Source organism: Amblyomma mixtum, chromosome 3 (assembly GCF_055824585.1).
Source record: "Amblyomma mixtum isolate Tamu chromosome 3, ASM5582458v1, whole genome shotgun sequence".
Classification (NCBI taxonomy): Eukaryota; Metazoa; Arthropoda; class Arachnida; order Ixodida; family Ixodidae; genus Amblyomma; species Amblyomma mixtum.
Window position 1 is genome coordinate 46,825,049 of NC_143014.1, and position 14,768 is coordinate 46,839,816.

At 46.8% G+C, this 14,768-nt stretch overlaps 2 long non-coding RNA genes across 2 annotated transcripts; one reads left to right on the forward strand and one right to left on the reverse strand.

Annotated features, from left to right (window-relative positions):
• Positions 1-1,204: 1,204 nt before the first annotated feature.
• LOC149350043 (uncharacterized) lies at positions 1,205-2,152 on the forward strand. The gene is made up of 2 exons (XR_016289431.1): positions 1,205-1,396; positions 2,016-2,152. It is a non-coding gene; the product is annotated as an uncharacterized LOC149350043 (long non-coding RNA).
• A 5,458-nt stretch (positions 2,153-7,610) lies between these two features.
• On the reverse strand, positions 7,611-13,230 carry LOC149350044 (uncharacterized). Its single transcript, XR_016289432.1, has 3 exons — positions 13,107-13,230; positions 10,751-10,916; positions 7,611-7,736 (listed from the first exon to the last, which is right to left on the reverse strand). It is a non-coding gene; the product is annotated as an uncharacterized LOC149350044 (long non-coding RNA).
• Between the last annotated feature and the right edge of the window lie 1,538 nt (positions 13,231-14,768).

Below are 14,768 nucleotides of genomic sequence, written 5' to 3' on the forward strand. Positions count from 1 at the left end.
CACACCCCAACACGTCCTACACCTTTCATAATTTCTCTGCTCACGCAGGATCACATATACCAGAAGCCCATATCTCGCAATATGACTGCTAGCCACCATCAGGATAGGCCGCAGGCTCGAACGAGCTACACCGAAACCTTCAACAACCGCTCCGATATCATTTATGTCGACGCGACAGAAAATTGTAAACCAGGATTTTTCACGGCAATCGCAGCTTATGAAGACGGCAGTGTGGGGCCGCCGCCACTATCCGAACTCCAAACTCCCACTTGCACTGGCCGAATCCACCATTGACAAAAACATAACCGAAGTTTACACAGATTACTAGGCCGCATACCGCCTCTACCTAAAGGGCGACGCGACGTCGGCCACACATAATATTCTTGCCACAACCACCTCTCTCGACCTAACGGTTACTCTGGCGTGGATCCCTGTGCATGCCTCTCTCCCCTGTAATGAGCGCGTTGATGCGCTGGCCCGAGAAATCTCCCGGACTCCGGACGATCAGGCACCCAAACCTGCGCAAAAGGCCACAACTCCTTTCTACCCAAGCAACCACAGATATCCGTCGGACGTACGAGCTAGATCCGAACGTCCTTTGCCGAGATTGGACGTCCATCGGACGTACGAACACAATCCGATTTCGGATATCCGTATTCGTGCATCCGCTGGACGTACGGACAGTGTCCACTTTTCTATATCCGCATGAGAGACGAGGTGGACGTCCGAAGGATGTAAGGTCGAGTATTTTCCCAGGCTATGAGTATGGACGTTTTTTATTTCACAGAAAATTCGAGTCTTTCGTGTATGTATACTGTTTTATTTGCATCAGTTGGAGGGTTTGACGCGAAGACGTTTGTAAGTTGGTACGATTCCACTCCTACCTGAAGTGCAAGAGCCGCCAACGAGCTAAATTTATCTAAGAGGAGAAGCAGGTGTTGCAGAATTTTGCAAGAACTCAATGACTAGTTTTATATTTATAAAACTTCTCCAAATTAGAGGAGTTGCGCGACATGTCCACTGTTTTGCTAGCTAAACTTGCCATTGAAACCATTCGTAAGCATCAAAACCAATGATCAAAACTCCCGTGCATTCTGCTATCACCATCATCATAGATGTCAGTTCGCGGTCAGACTCTATGGGTCATACCAATCCAATCCATCAGTACGGCTCCGTAGCGCTGTTGTTGATATGTCGCGTGGTGTTGTCGCGTAGATCTTTATAGCTCTGTTATTATAAAATGTGGCTTTGTTCGGTCTGTGGACGAAAGTTGTATGTAACTTAAGCAATTCGAAAGATACGGGAAGCGCCTGAAGCTCTTCTGGAACACCGGAATCCCGTACTGCGTCGACCTTGGTGTAAAGAAGGCTTAGTGCACATGTGATTGCCTACGAAGGTATGTATCAGTACACTTCTTGGAACTTTGCTTCTAGGACAATGCAGCATGCTCATATAACATTCGTTCACAGGACAGTGGGAGCAGTAAGCGCGAGGAGATGGCTTCCCCAAGTGTGTGCTGTTCTCACACTTTCGGGAGCCTACATCACACAGCTGCGGCAGCCCTCAACTCGCGCGACTAATTCCCACTCCTCTTCAAAGTTGCGGGACGGAGTGTTTTCGCATCTTGTTAATTTTTAAGGCATCGCTATGTTCACTGTGCCTATGTAAAGAGTGACAACGCGCGAAAGGCAGACCATAGGAAGCACGTGAGGTCGCAGTGGTTCGCAATTCGGAAGCTTTGCGGCTTTCTGTGCACAGTCGCGTACAGTGCTGCGCAGGTTAGTGCCCTAAGCCCATGAAAATAAATAAAGAACAGATACGTTGTCAAATATGGTGTGGAAAAGTGAGAGCTGTTATTGCCTTATACTTATTGAGGTGTTTGTTAAAGTGCATTGTCTGTTATACTTGCAGCATTAAACACTTCTATTAATTGGTTCCAATGTTTTTACTTTGGCTGCTGCATTGTGCCATTTGTTTCACATGACTGATGTTTGCCGCGTTCTTTTTTATTTCAGAAATCCTGTGGGTGGGAAGATTACGGATGTGTCCCAAGCTTGCCACATTTGAAGAGTCACATTTAAGAAATTTTCCGAATGTAACCCATTGCTCTGCTGATGTATCATCAACCACAATAAAATATGCGTGCTATGCATCAAATTGTTTTTGGTTTTATTGCATTGCGCGGAGTGAAAAAAGCACGCATGCACCATATATGCGAATATTCGAGAAAGATCCGCCAATGGACGTACTCAACTGGACGTCCGTCGGCGGGCGAACCGTATACCTTTGGCCACCTTTCGGACGGCCTACGGACGTCTACCGGCTCTTTGCGGATGTTCAGCGGACGTACAGAACATCCGAAATAGACCTCTGTCGGCCGTCCGAAGGATATCGGTGGTTGCTTGGGTACATATCATCAAATCACCACATTCTACACAGTCGTTTGACATTTCCGCCACCCCACAGTGCTTTGTCACCCTTATCCAGCGCCACATGGCGACGGTTACAGACCGGCGGCTTCATCTCAACCTACCGTCTGTCATGCTTTAACCCCAGCTTTTCCCATCACCTGTGGGGCGCCCAAATCCACACATTTCCACTACCTGTGGGAATGTCCTTCCGCACAGGCATTACCCCGATTCTCAATTCCACTCATTCTAACAGGGTGGCTGCGGTACGGACCGCTCAGCCCGCCGGCCAGAAATGGCTGGTGGATCGGGCTTCGTGCGAAGCTCAAGCCCGGGGACTCCTGGACCAGTAGGGGTCCACCCTGGTGGTGGTGAAAAACATTTGTCCTGCAATAAATTTTTACACAGAGGTGATTGGGGTAGGCCTTATTGGCCCTTTCCCCTAACAATACTAGGTGGAGCCCCTATTCCGGGGCCCCATTGGCAAGCAACGCTGCCCGCGTCCGGTGAACCAAGGCCTTTTGGGTCTTTAGGTCCTGACAGCCGAGCAGGGCCGACTCCCAGTCCTCTCTGGTGGAGTTGGGGGGGGGGGGGGATAGATGGGTTTGATTGACACGCCCAAACCACGTGGAAGGTGTCAGCCACCTCCCCACAGAACTGTCACGTGCCATCAGAGGATGTGTTGAAATGTTTAAGTACCGCCGGGCACAGTACAGTGTTAGTAAGAATTTTGATGAGGCGCTCGTCAGCGCGATCCAGTCCCTTACAAGCGGCCGGGTAGCGCCGGTGCTCCTCCTTGTAGTAATCGGTGGTGTGTTTGAATGTAAGGGCCAGATTGTCTGATTGGGAGTAGGCTTCCAAGGACAGGGAGATAGCCCGGGGAGAGAGTGCGCGGGCCGCCTGATCGTTTCCTTGGAGTCCCTGGTGGCCGGGGGCCCAAATCAGGTTACGTGGAGTTGGATCTTTGCATCGGCAGCTATATTCTATGCGCCAGGCAAGCGGGGAGCCCAGCCCGACTCATAGTTCCGACAGGCCCCTCGCGAGTCGGTGATGATGTGTTTCGACTTGGGAGTAGTGAGAGCCAGAGCAATGGCAATCTCCTCCGCGTGTGTTGCGCTGTAGGCTTTGAAAGTGAGTTCGTTAACTGTATTTGTGTTGTGTACGACTGCGGCCGTGTACCACCCGCCGTGGTGTGGGCCGGAAACGTCCACGTAATACACATGTTGTTGGTTACCATAGCGTCGCGCCAACGCTTCCGCGCGCGCCTGCAAGCAGCGGCGATCCTAGTCGACGACTACGCGGCCTACTGCGGACTCCAGTGCGCCCCATCTAAATCAGAATTTGTGCACATACGTCCCTCCCCTCGGGACACAACTCCGCTTTGCATCAGTCTCCCCTCGGGACCGATCCTGGAGTCCAAGGAGATCCGCGTCCTTGGTCTCTTCATACACCATCAACGCAGGGTCGACACTACCCTAGCCAAACGTCGCACGGTGGGAGACCAGGTGGGCCGCATGGTCCGCCGGGTCTCCAACAAGAGGGGCGGATTACGAAACAAGGATGCGCTGCGGATTGCCCATGCTTTCGTAACGAGTAGAATCCTCTACTCAACCCCCTACTTGCACCTGCGCAACCATGATGATGACCAACTGGAAGTCGCCCACCGGAAAGTCATCAAGCGGGCTCTCGACCTCCAGGTCACCACGACCACCCTGGAAGAATTATCTCTTGCTGATATTCGCGTTGAGGTGCCCACCGAGAAGTGAGACATTTAGTGAGCCTTTCCTTTCCTCAAAAGCAATTATCTTTTCTTTCTCTGATCCGTCACTGTGGCTCAGAAGTTAACTGTTCGGCTGCCGAGGAAAAGCGCGCCGGATCGAGTCAGGGCAGCGGCGGCCGCGTTTCGATGGAGAAAAATTGGTTTTTGAGGAAATGAAACGGCGCAGTACTTATATCACATCTCGGTGGACACCCGAACAGCGCCGAAAAGAAGAGAAGAAGGTTGGATTGAAAGCAGAAAGAGGTGCCGTAGTGGAGGAAAATACTAAATCGGTTTTTCAGGTGGACAACTGAACCAAGAGTAAGGGAAAGGAGGAAGTGGGGAATGAAATAAGAAAGAGAGAAGGAGGAGCGGTAATGGAGGTCCTCGGAATAATTTCGACTCCCTGGGGATGTTTAACGTGCGCTGACATCGCACGTCACGCGGGCACTTTTTGCGTTTTAACTCCATACAACGCAGCAGCTGCAGTCGGGTTTGAGCCCGGGTACTCCGCCTCGGTAGACGAGGGCCTTAAACACTGAGCCACCGCGGCGGGTTCGTAGTGGAGGGCTTAGTAATAATTTCGACGAACTAGTAAATTATAGGCTTCCTTTCTACCGAGCCGGAGTTCCCGGGTTCGAATCCGGCCTCGGCGGCCACGTTTCGGTGGAGGAGAAACGCAAAAGGCGGCCGTGTGCTAAGCGATGTCAGTGCCCGTTAACGATTCCCAGGCGGTCGAAATTATGCCGGAAACCACCACTACAGCTCGTATTTCTTCCTTTCTTCTTTCACTCCATGCTTTGTCCTTTCCCTTACGGCGTTGTTCGGTTGTTCACCAAGAGATACGAGACAGTTACTGCGTCCATTCCTTACCCCAGAAAAAAAAATCAAACGCAGCAGTTGCAACAAACCCGGAAAGCAATAGCACATCTTTATTTTATTTGCATTTCAGCTCGTCTACATGACAGCTACATTTAGAAAGTAAGGTATGCTGTTGAACAGCAATTCATTGGGCCTAAGCCCTCGCGTACTTAATTCAAATAAATTGTGCAGCTGAGCAGTTTATGTGCTCAGACTGGAGATACTCTGCTTAAGGTGCATTTTAATAGCGGTGTTAGTGCCCTCAGTTCGTTGCATCCTTTAGGACGCAAGTTTTGTACCTGTTTTCGCCCAATACATGTCAGAGTCAATCATTATTAAAAAGAAAAGAAAGCCTCTTACAAGCACAGTCTGTGTGCCTAGGCTGGAAGACACTCCTACAGTGCTGAAGTAGTATTCGGACAGTGCTGGCAACAGCGCTTAATTGGAATCCCCTTTTACCACACACACAAATAAAGACACCCCTCAGGGCGCGGATCAGGTGTCGCCCTAAAAGTGTGAATTACTATATTCCACCGTTTCATGCATAGCAAGCAACGTTGCAAGGCTAGCACGCCTCGAACTGACGGCCTATAATCGGGGGCTGCGTAAAAAAATCGTATCATGGTGTCTGATAGGCGATGACAAGTTCATGAAATCATTGTAATGATTGACAATTGATTAATTAAAAATTAAAATGAGAAAATTGAAAAAGGGGGTTCGAAAGTATTGAAATGATCAGAATTAACAGCCAAGGCCAGATTATGCTAATTAAGGAACTTTAGAGTGCAATTGATCAATTATTTTAAACAATCGAAAAAAGTGAAAAATGCGTTCAAAGTTGTCAGACTGGTCAGAATAGAATGCCTAACACTCTACGCTATCGCATCATGCTCTTAAGGGTGCGCTTATAAGTATCCTCTCCAATTCTTTCTGTTATGATAAACCTTAGGTCGCATGACTGGGAACTCGTGGACTTCGTTTCACGTCTTGCCACATTTTCGTCCTGCAACTCATCGAGAATTTGTGAGGTTAGAACTACATTTCAAACAATGATGCGTGGTTATTAGGGCGACTTGCTCCAACTCAATCCGTACCCAAAAAGTAGTTCACACGGGGTTAAATTACAGCCGGAGAGCCCTCAGACGTGAGTTTGAATGCTACTACATCATTTTATACCGCTCTTTACTTTCGTTTAAACACTCACTGGTGTTTAAGAACGGATGCCACGTAGTGGACTAGTATGGTTTCTCAGACGCACTATTTCCGCAGCCTCCGCATCGCTGCCTCTTATACGTTGTTCCCTTCTCTAAAATCAATTTTTGATTTAATTTTTCTATCAGGGCACGGTTCAGGTGTCGACAGAGAAGTGCGACAGTTATTTTGCCTTTCCTTCCTGCAAAAGCATAGTTGTGTCACCGAGCGAGGTGCTGCCGCGGTGCACGTGCACTGTAAAAAAAAACGTCAAAATAATGGGAAATACCATGGCAGCTCTATTTCCAAAGCACATAACTATCAAACTGACAGCCGGCCGTCAATTTCAAACGACGGTCTTTTTGATCATTTCGATGCCTCGCTTGTGAACTAGGAACACAACTGAGCCGTCAATTTGACGGCCTCATGTCTTTTCATATTGCAGTATGACGTCAAGTCGCTGTCAATATGACGGCATATGGCGTCTTTTCATTGTACAGTGTGGCATCATTTAAACGTCTCTTTGTCGATCTGAAATATATTTAGGTCGCCAATACGACGGCCTGAGGTATTTTCGTGTACAGTGTGGCACACTCGGGACAACAGCACCGGATTTAAGTTGTGCTTCTTGCAAACGATGTGTTACACATTAGAATAAATAGATCAACACATGACGATCCATGTATACATATAACCGCAATTTACAAGTTAATTTCTCGATGTCTTCCGGTTTCATCACCAAGTGATTTCTGGTATTTGGTTTTAACGCCATGTAAGGCATGAATCAAACTACACTATAATGGCTTACACATAGTTTTCATTTGCAAAGGCGTGATAACAAATGATGTTTCAGCAGTTATATTATTTTTTCATGCCTCACGTGACCTAAACACTTTCTACACATCATAGCAATCAATTGGCTGATGAAACCAAGAGTAACCATTGAATTATCAACGATTTAGCTGTCATAGCTGAATATCATGTAGTGATCCACTTACTGTAATGTGTTACACATTATTATAAAGGTGAAAATACGCAAGCAAAAATTTGACTACCCTTCAAGTTTTCATTATCAGTCTAAAACATATTTAGGTTAATAAGACAGCCTGGTGTCTTTTCTGCACAGTCCATCTACAATTCAGTATAGTTACGGTCCATATTTGTGTGTGTTACTAAAGGCCCTAAGCAAGGTCAAGCTGGCATTCATCGTTCTTGAAATGACCTCAGCTGTTGTTTCTGCCGGTCGTTTAGATTTTCTCATGCTCCTTCATCAAGTGTTTCCAGAATACTGGAAGTCTACAAGCTCACTTGTATCTTTTTTTTATAATTCTGAAGCTAAAGTTGTTTGGATTATGCAATATATTATGAAAGATACTAGAAAAATTGATATCTTTTTAAGGCATTTATTGCTCATAAGTGCTTTTTTTGTTGCCAAAATACAAAAAGAAGTGTTACACTTGCAGCTCCCTGCGTTGCCTTAGGTGCTTACTCCCAAGGACATCCATGGACCCTGGCATCTGAAAAACAGAACACAATATAGAGCCACATTAGATACAAGGATGATAGATGAAGAATATGTACAAAATTGCAGAATATGAAGGCATGAGAAAAGGGCCGCACCAAGACAAAAAATGACAAGGAACAATTTCGTTGCCATAATTATATATACTGGTAAATGAAAATCAAAATATATTTCTCTTTTCTATAAAAGGAAGATAACATATCTGTCCAACTTCCATATATGAACTGTGCTGCATTTTAACTGTCATGCACGACATAATGAATTTTAACCTGCCTCTTGCTATGTGGTGCGCAAGGAGTGGGCTTTGTCAAACTGCGACGACAGCCGACCGCTGAACTATACCACAACTCGCAGAAAAATTTTACACTCTCAGTTCGAAAGGTGCACTGTCTTGTTCCCTTATTCCATCATTCTTTTGTCGATATAGCCATTCAGGCTACATCCATGAGGTTACCTCTACATTTACCACTTGAAAGCAACATAGCCACTGTACTTTAATTTGTCAATTGAATTATCTTGCACGAACCTGAGGGAAAAAGACAAAAAGTGCTTAAACTTGTCCTTATGTTCTAAAACTTCAGATATGATATGGCTGCTTCGAGGAAGGTACACACCAGATTTCCTTAAGGCAAAACTTTGGTCAGCAAGCAACGGCATATAAAACAATTTAGGCAGTCTTAAGAAGGCAGGGGTGAAAACTGAAGGCATTAGAAGCACGTCATTCAACTGGACAACTCTTGCAGATCATTGCATCATTCTGGAGGAAAGCAATTATCACCATCACAAGGTGTACAACATATGTACTGATGAGTTACACATTACTTTCTTTATTACATTACATTACATCGCATTACATTTTTATCATCTATGCAAAATGACAAAATTATTTTCAAGTTAAATAAATAATTATAACAGGAGTTTTCTGCAGTATACAGTTACTACCACAGCTTTGCAGATTTTTTGCAGTGCTTCAGAGCACTGCGAAATATCTAATCCTAGCACGGCTTGAAAGTCTTTTCAATTAATACCATATCTCACATTCCCTAGAGTTCAGTAAACGAGAGTATTAGATCGCACATTGTCAAATTTGGTACCTTTGGTTCTGCAAAAAGAATAAAAAGCACTGGGTTCGATAATAGCATTATAGTCGGATACAACTTAAGTCTTCAGTGAAGCTCCGCCCACATTCAGCCTCCGCGCACAGAATTCCTGCACGACAAAAAAGTAGTCCGCTGCTTAAACAAGAAGCTTATCACAAGAAAAAAATTATAAGCTTGAGGATTTTGACACGTGGATTGTTTGATATAGTCAAGCATTAAAAAGCTGATTTTTTTTTACAGTTGCGGTTGGCCAGCGGAGTAATACAAGACGCCGCAGACCACAGCCCAGTGTTAGCAACTGCTGTTTTTTTTTAAGTTGTATCCTACTATAGCATGAATAATAAATGTTCAAAAATCCATTTAGCATACGATCTAAAATGTGAATAGCTGGGCGAGTTGGTTATTCACGTTCCAGCAAAAAACCAGTGAATACTGAGACACAAGACCAGAAGAAGCCACACAGACTTTTGCTGGACTTACAAATGATTTATTTCTGGCCCATTCAAGTACCTGAAGACATTTTCTCACCCAAGCGCACATGCAAATAAAAAAACCAAGTCCAGTCATATTTCCCTGTGCTAAGGAAAGACGGAATGGAGGACCACTCATTCTTTCTGATTAAAAATGCTGCAAGCAGTTCTCACTCATGCTTGCACTTCCCCCCGCTAGTAATTCTCATGTGGTGAAACAGACGCAAACGTTTGCTACAGTCCTTCAAATGCAACGCAAGGTCGCTCCCTGTGCCCACACGCAATGTGTTTCCTGAGGCATGCATTCAAGCATTGCCCAGTCTCATAGCACATGAGGATTTAATACACAACTCCCACCAAACACTTTGTGAACTTCGTTTGGTGGTTGGTCTTCCAGCCTTGTTCTCCTTCACAGCTAGAGATGCAGACATAAAGACCAGACAGCTCAAGAGGGGCTGAAAACACCTAGTTGACACCAAATTTTTCTGACACTCTCTTTAGCCCATGGAAAATTTTATGGAAGCACGTGATCATCTCAACGTTTCTTGTCCCATACTTCCATAAAATTTCCCAGGGGTTGAAAACAGCGTCAGAAAATTTTGGTATCAACTTGGTGTTTTCAGCCACGTATAAGCTATCTGGTCTTTGAACGCGCATCTCCGACTGCTTGCAAGACCAACCACCAAATGAAGTTCACAACGTGTGCAATGCAAGTTGTGTATTCGATTCCCATGTCCAGTGGGAAAGTATACATCAGGCAGGCTGGACAATGCCTGAGTGAAAGCCTCAGAGAACACAGCAACAAGTTGCAAGCAGGCGCAGGTATCAACCTTGCTTTGCATGTGAAGGACTGTAGCAAATGGCCGCGTCTGTTTCACTGCATGATCATTACTAGTAGGGGGAAGTCCAGGCATGAGCAAGAACTGCTTGAAGCATTTTTAATAAATTATAAAAAAATATGAGTGGTCTTGCATAAGCAACCTGTCTGTCCTTGTCACAAAGACTGAGTGGCGCTTTTTATCGGCAAGTCTGGTAATAGTTTGTCTGTTCTGCCTCATCGACTTGTGTGTCAGTATTCGCTGGTCTTTTGCTGGAACACAAACTAAAATGTAACAAATTTGGTATGCATCGTAAGCGATGATGCATGATATAAATAGCGCCATCTTGCTGTGCTATGAGCTGCCAAGTTATCACACTACTCACTAGTGTATCAGCCGGAAATCACTGAAAGAAGAGGTTTCAGTCTCGCACCTTGTATTGAGGAACCCTATACAAACCCACATAAGCAAGGAAGCTGACCAGAGGTCAGGTTACCTTTTTCGTTCGCAAAAAAAGTACTCGATTTTGAGTAACGCATATTATTTGAATAAATTGTTAACTGGTCCTGAAATTCCGACCTTTACCGAAAGGATTTTTCCCATTATTTCATACTCATTTACCTCTGCAAACACTCCGCAGTGAGAGGACAGCCAGGTGGATAACAGGTCTTGAAAACAAGAAAGGCTCCAAGAAGGACTCCCACTGCCTTGTCCAGACTAGTTGTGCAGATGCACTCCTCTCTATCGACTGCGACGGCGACGAGGTGGATGTCGCCCACGCCTGAGCCTGCATGGGAACCAAATTACAAGCCCGTAATACTACTGAGCAGGTGCGTAGCCAGGGAAGGGGGGGGCTATAGGGTTTCAGCCCCCTCCCACCCCCCCCCCCCCCCCTGAAATTTTTTTGAACTGTCACCGACTGCAGCATGGCCCAAGTATATATCGCGACTTCTGCTTTCATAGCTTTATTCTTGCCTGGATCATATGTCTTTCCGTTTGTAAAGTTTACTATCTGTGATTGTGCAAGATGTTTATTTACCTTGTTTGATGCATTATATGGAGTTACTTTTGCTTAGACACGTAGATGTAATGGACACATACGGGTATTTAAATATGTTGTTGCAAGGTTTTGTGTATACATACAGTGACTTTGTTTCCAGCGACGCTTTTTTGTCATTTGTCAAGTTGTTCAGTAAGGAATGTGGGGGGCTAATTGGTTTAGCATCTTGAAATTTGGAATAAAACCACCTTGGCGCAAATAACTTCACAATTTCCTTGTCTTTTTTGACCTTGTGAAATTATTTGCGCAGAGGAGGTTTTATTCAAAATTTCAAGTTGTCAGGTTGTATCTTCGCATTTCTTATACTCCATTTTATCTTCGCACTTCTAATGCATATTTTGCAGAACTCCTCGTTTGTTCATGTGCTCACTGTTGCGACTAAAATTTCGGTGCTGCGATGTGTCGCCGCCGGCCGCCATGATTGAGGTGCACGTAGCAGACGAACTCCTGCTCTGCAAGCATGTTTCCTTCGGGTGTCGCATTCAGAACACCGTTTGGAATCCGCGTGCATCGTAAATTCGGCCGGTAAGTCGCCGACCGCTAGATCCGCACGAAACTACGTCGTAAATGATTGGGAAGCGCGCTTGTTAGCGCTGCTCGAGCCGGCCGAGAAAACAGGCGCAGCGACGAAAGTTGGTCGCGTGTTTAGTTCCCCTCGATTCCGGGATATAAGCTTGGATAGCAGTCAATGACAGCAGCGCTTCCGTGAAACCGGAGAGCCGCATGTAGCACACTCGCAGGGAAGTGATCGGCGACTCGGCGCCACTCGACAGCTGCGGCGCGTCTGCGGTGCTCCTTGCATAACTGTGGACTGTGCATCTGCGCAGCGTCGTTGATTTCCGAGCCGCACTACATATCTCACCGTGATATAAAGTTTCATACTTAAATCTTAGGTTGACCAGCAAAATGTTTGGACGAAGTGCATCCTAAAAAAACGCAGGACGGCCACCAAAGTTTGCTTAGATATGTTGAATGAAAGGATGTGACCTCGTGCTTTTGTTGGTCTTGAATTCCTTGGATATGCTCTTCGTTTTTCGATGGAGTCGTGGCCACCCAGGCGGGCGGCGTCCTATCGCGGACGATGTGAAATTTGCGCTTGCGTCTGGGTGATACTGCATGGCTTGCGAGCTGCACGGCAAACCGGATCCTTACCAAAACAGCTCACAAATTTTTGCACCGTGCGCTGTGTTGTCAGATGCTGACACGAAAAAGAGACACGATACGAACAAAGCGCGGGCTATCAAGTGTAAGCTAGCAGGTATGTACTCTCGTGCCGAATTTTGTCAACACGGCGTGCACAATGCAAAAGTGAACAACTGCAGCCTGCTGCCTTATAAGCGGCCGGTGTGACAATCTATATACGACCACCTTTGTGCAGAAGAACGCGACTGCTTCAGATTGGTAAGAAGGCTTCCGATGTCCGGTTATGTGCGTGTGCGTTGTGTGTAGAGGACTCCTACACAAGACAATACCGGCCCCTTTTGTAAGACATTTACTCGGTGTGCTCATGCCCCGCGGACGCCGCAGCTGTCGAGTGGCCGATATCACTTCCCCGCGAATGTGCCTGAACTACACGCGGCTCTCAGGTTCCACGGAAGCGCTGCTGTCATTTACTGCTATCCAAGCTTATATCCTGGAATCGAGGGGAACTAAACACGCGACCAACTCAATCATGGCGGCCGGCGGCGGCGGCGCACCGCAGCGCGCGCGCGTCGAGACCGGCCGTGCCTATACATGACCAGTGACAGCTGCTGCTACGCAGTAAACTGGAACGAAGGAAAGCGTCATTGAGATTTTTCCCTGGCCGCCGCGGTGTGCACCCCACGGCGGCTCGAACGAGGCTCTCCGCGCTTGTGTCATAAACCACGTACCGAAAGGAAAATGTAAGCAAACATAGTAAACATGCAGTACACCTACCGTAATCAGGCCCTGTTGGTTTGTGACTGCAACCGCTTCCATGAATCGAAGCCTCGCCGTCTTCACACTTGCAACGCTAAAAAAAAAAATATGGCGCGAAGATACGAAAAAAACAACACCCACACATACGAACACGCCAAGACCACAGGAGGAGGCCAAGAAACTCTTCGCACTGCACGTTCGTGCGCCGCCAAAAGCGACCGCTTCGCGATAGGTCAACGGTCGTATGACGTTGGCAAACGGCAGCTAATCAGAGGGCCGAGCATTTTGTTTATTTTTTTTTTCACTCGACTTTGCTCTACCCTCTTCGACTTTGCTCTACCCTCTCCCGCCGATACGCGCAGAAAGCAGCGTCTTCTCGGAATGACGCTGAGACCGTGTCAAAATTGACAAAAGGAGGACCGTACCCGCCGCGGTGGCTCAGTGGTAAGGCGCTCGTCTACCGAGCCGGAGTACCCGGGTTCGAACCCGACCACGGCGGCTGCGTTTCGATGGAGGTGAAACGCAAGAGGCGCCCGTGTGCTGTGCAATGTCAGTGCACGTAAAAGATTCCCAGGTGGTCGAAATTATTTCGGAGACCTCCAGCATGGAACTTCTTTCTCTCTGTCTTCTTTCACTCCCACTTTCCTCTCTTCCCTTACGGCGCGGTTCAGGTGTCCGCCGAGATATGTGAGACAGATACAGCGCCATGTCCATTCCTCAAAAACCAAAATTTACCAATTTAGGACCGTCAAACCGGGTCTCGAACCCGTCCTCGGCGGCGGCGTTTAGATGGAGGTGAAACGCAAGAGGCGCCCGTGTGCTGTGCAATGTCAGTGCACGTAAAATATTCCCAGGTGGTCGAAATTATTTCGGAGGCCTCCGGCATGGAACTTCTTTCTCTCTGTCTTCTTTCACTCCCACTTTCCTCCCTTCCCTTACGGCGCGGTTCAGGTGTCCGCCGAGATATGTGAGACAGATACTGCGCCATGTCCTTTCCTCAAAAACCAAAATTTACTAATTAAGGACCGTCAAACCGGGTCTCGAACCCGTCCTCGGCGGCAGCGTTTCAGTGGAGGCGGAACGCAGACGGCACCCGTGTGCTGTGCGATGTCAGTGCACGTTAAACATCTTCAGGTGGTCGAAATTATTCCGTGGCCTCCTAAGGCACCTCTTCCTTCTTTCACTCCCTCCTCTGTTTTCCCCTTACGGCGTGCTCCGGGTGTTCACCAATTGCGAGAGAGTTAATGCGCCTTTTCTTTACCTCAGAAAAGAAAAACTGAAACGCCGCAGTTCTAAGAAACCTGGAAACCGATAGCACATTTTAATTTTTTTGTCTTTTCAGCGGTTCTACATGACAGCTAAATTTAAAAACTAAGGTAAAATGTTGAACAGCAACTTACTGTGCCTCTGCGCTCGTATGCTTTATTCAAATAAATTGCACAGTTGAGCAGTTTTTACGCTCAGAGTGGGGCTACTCTGCTTGTTCAATACTACGGGATGGAGGAAAGGTTTCCGCTGTCAGGTGCATTTCAATAGCGGTCTTCAGCTCTGTGTGTGGTTTTGTACCTGTAAGCGCCGAATACATGTTATCGGCGTCAATAATTATTAAAAAGAAGAGAGAGAGATAGAGAAAACTTTATTTACAGAGGAATTCGGGGCACGCCCCAGGGTCCCCGCACG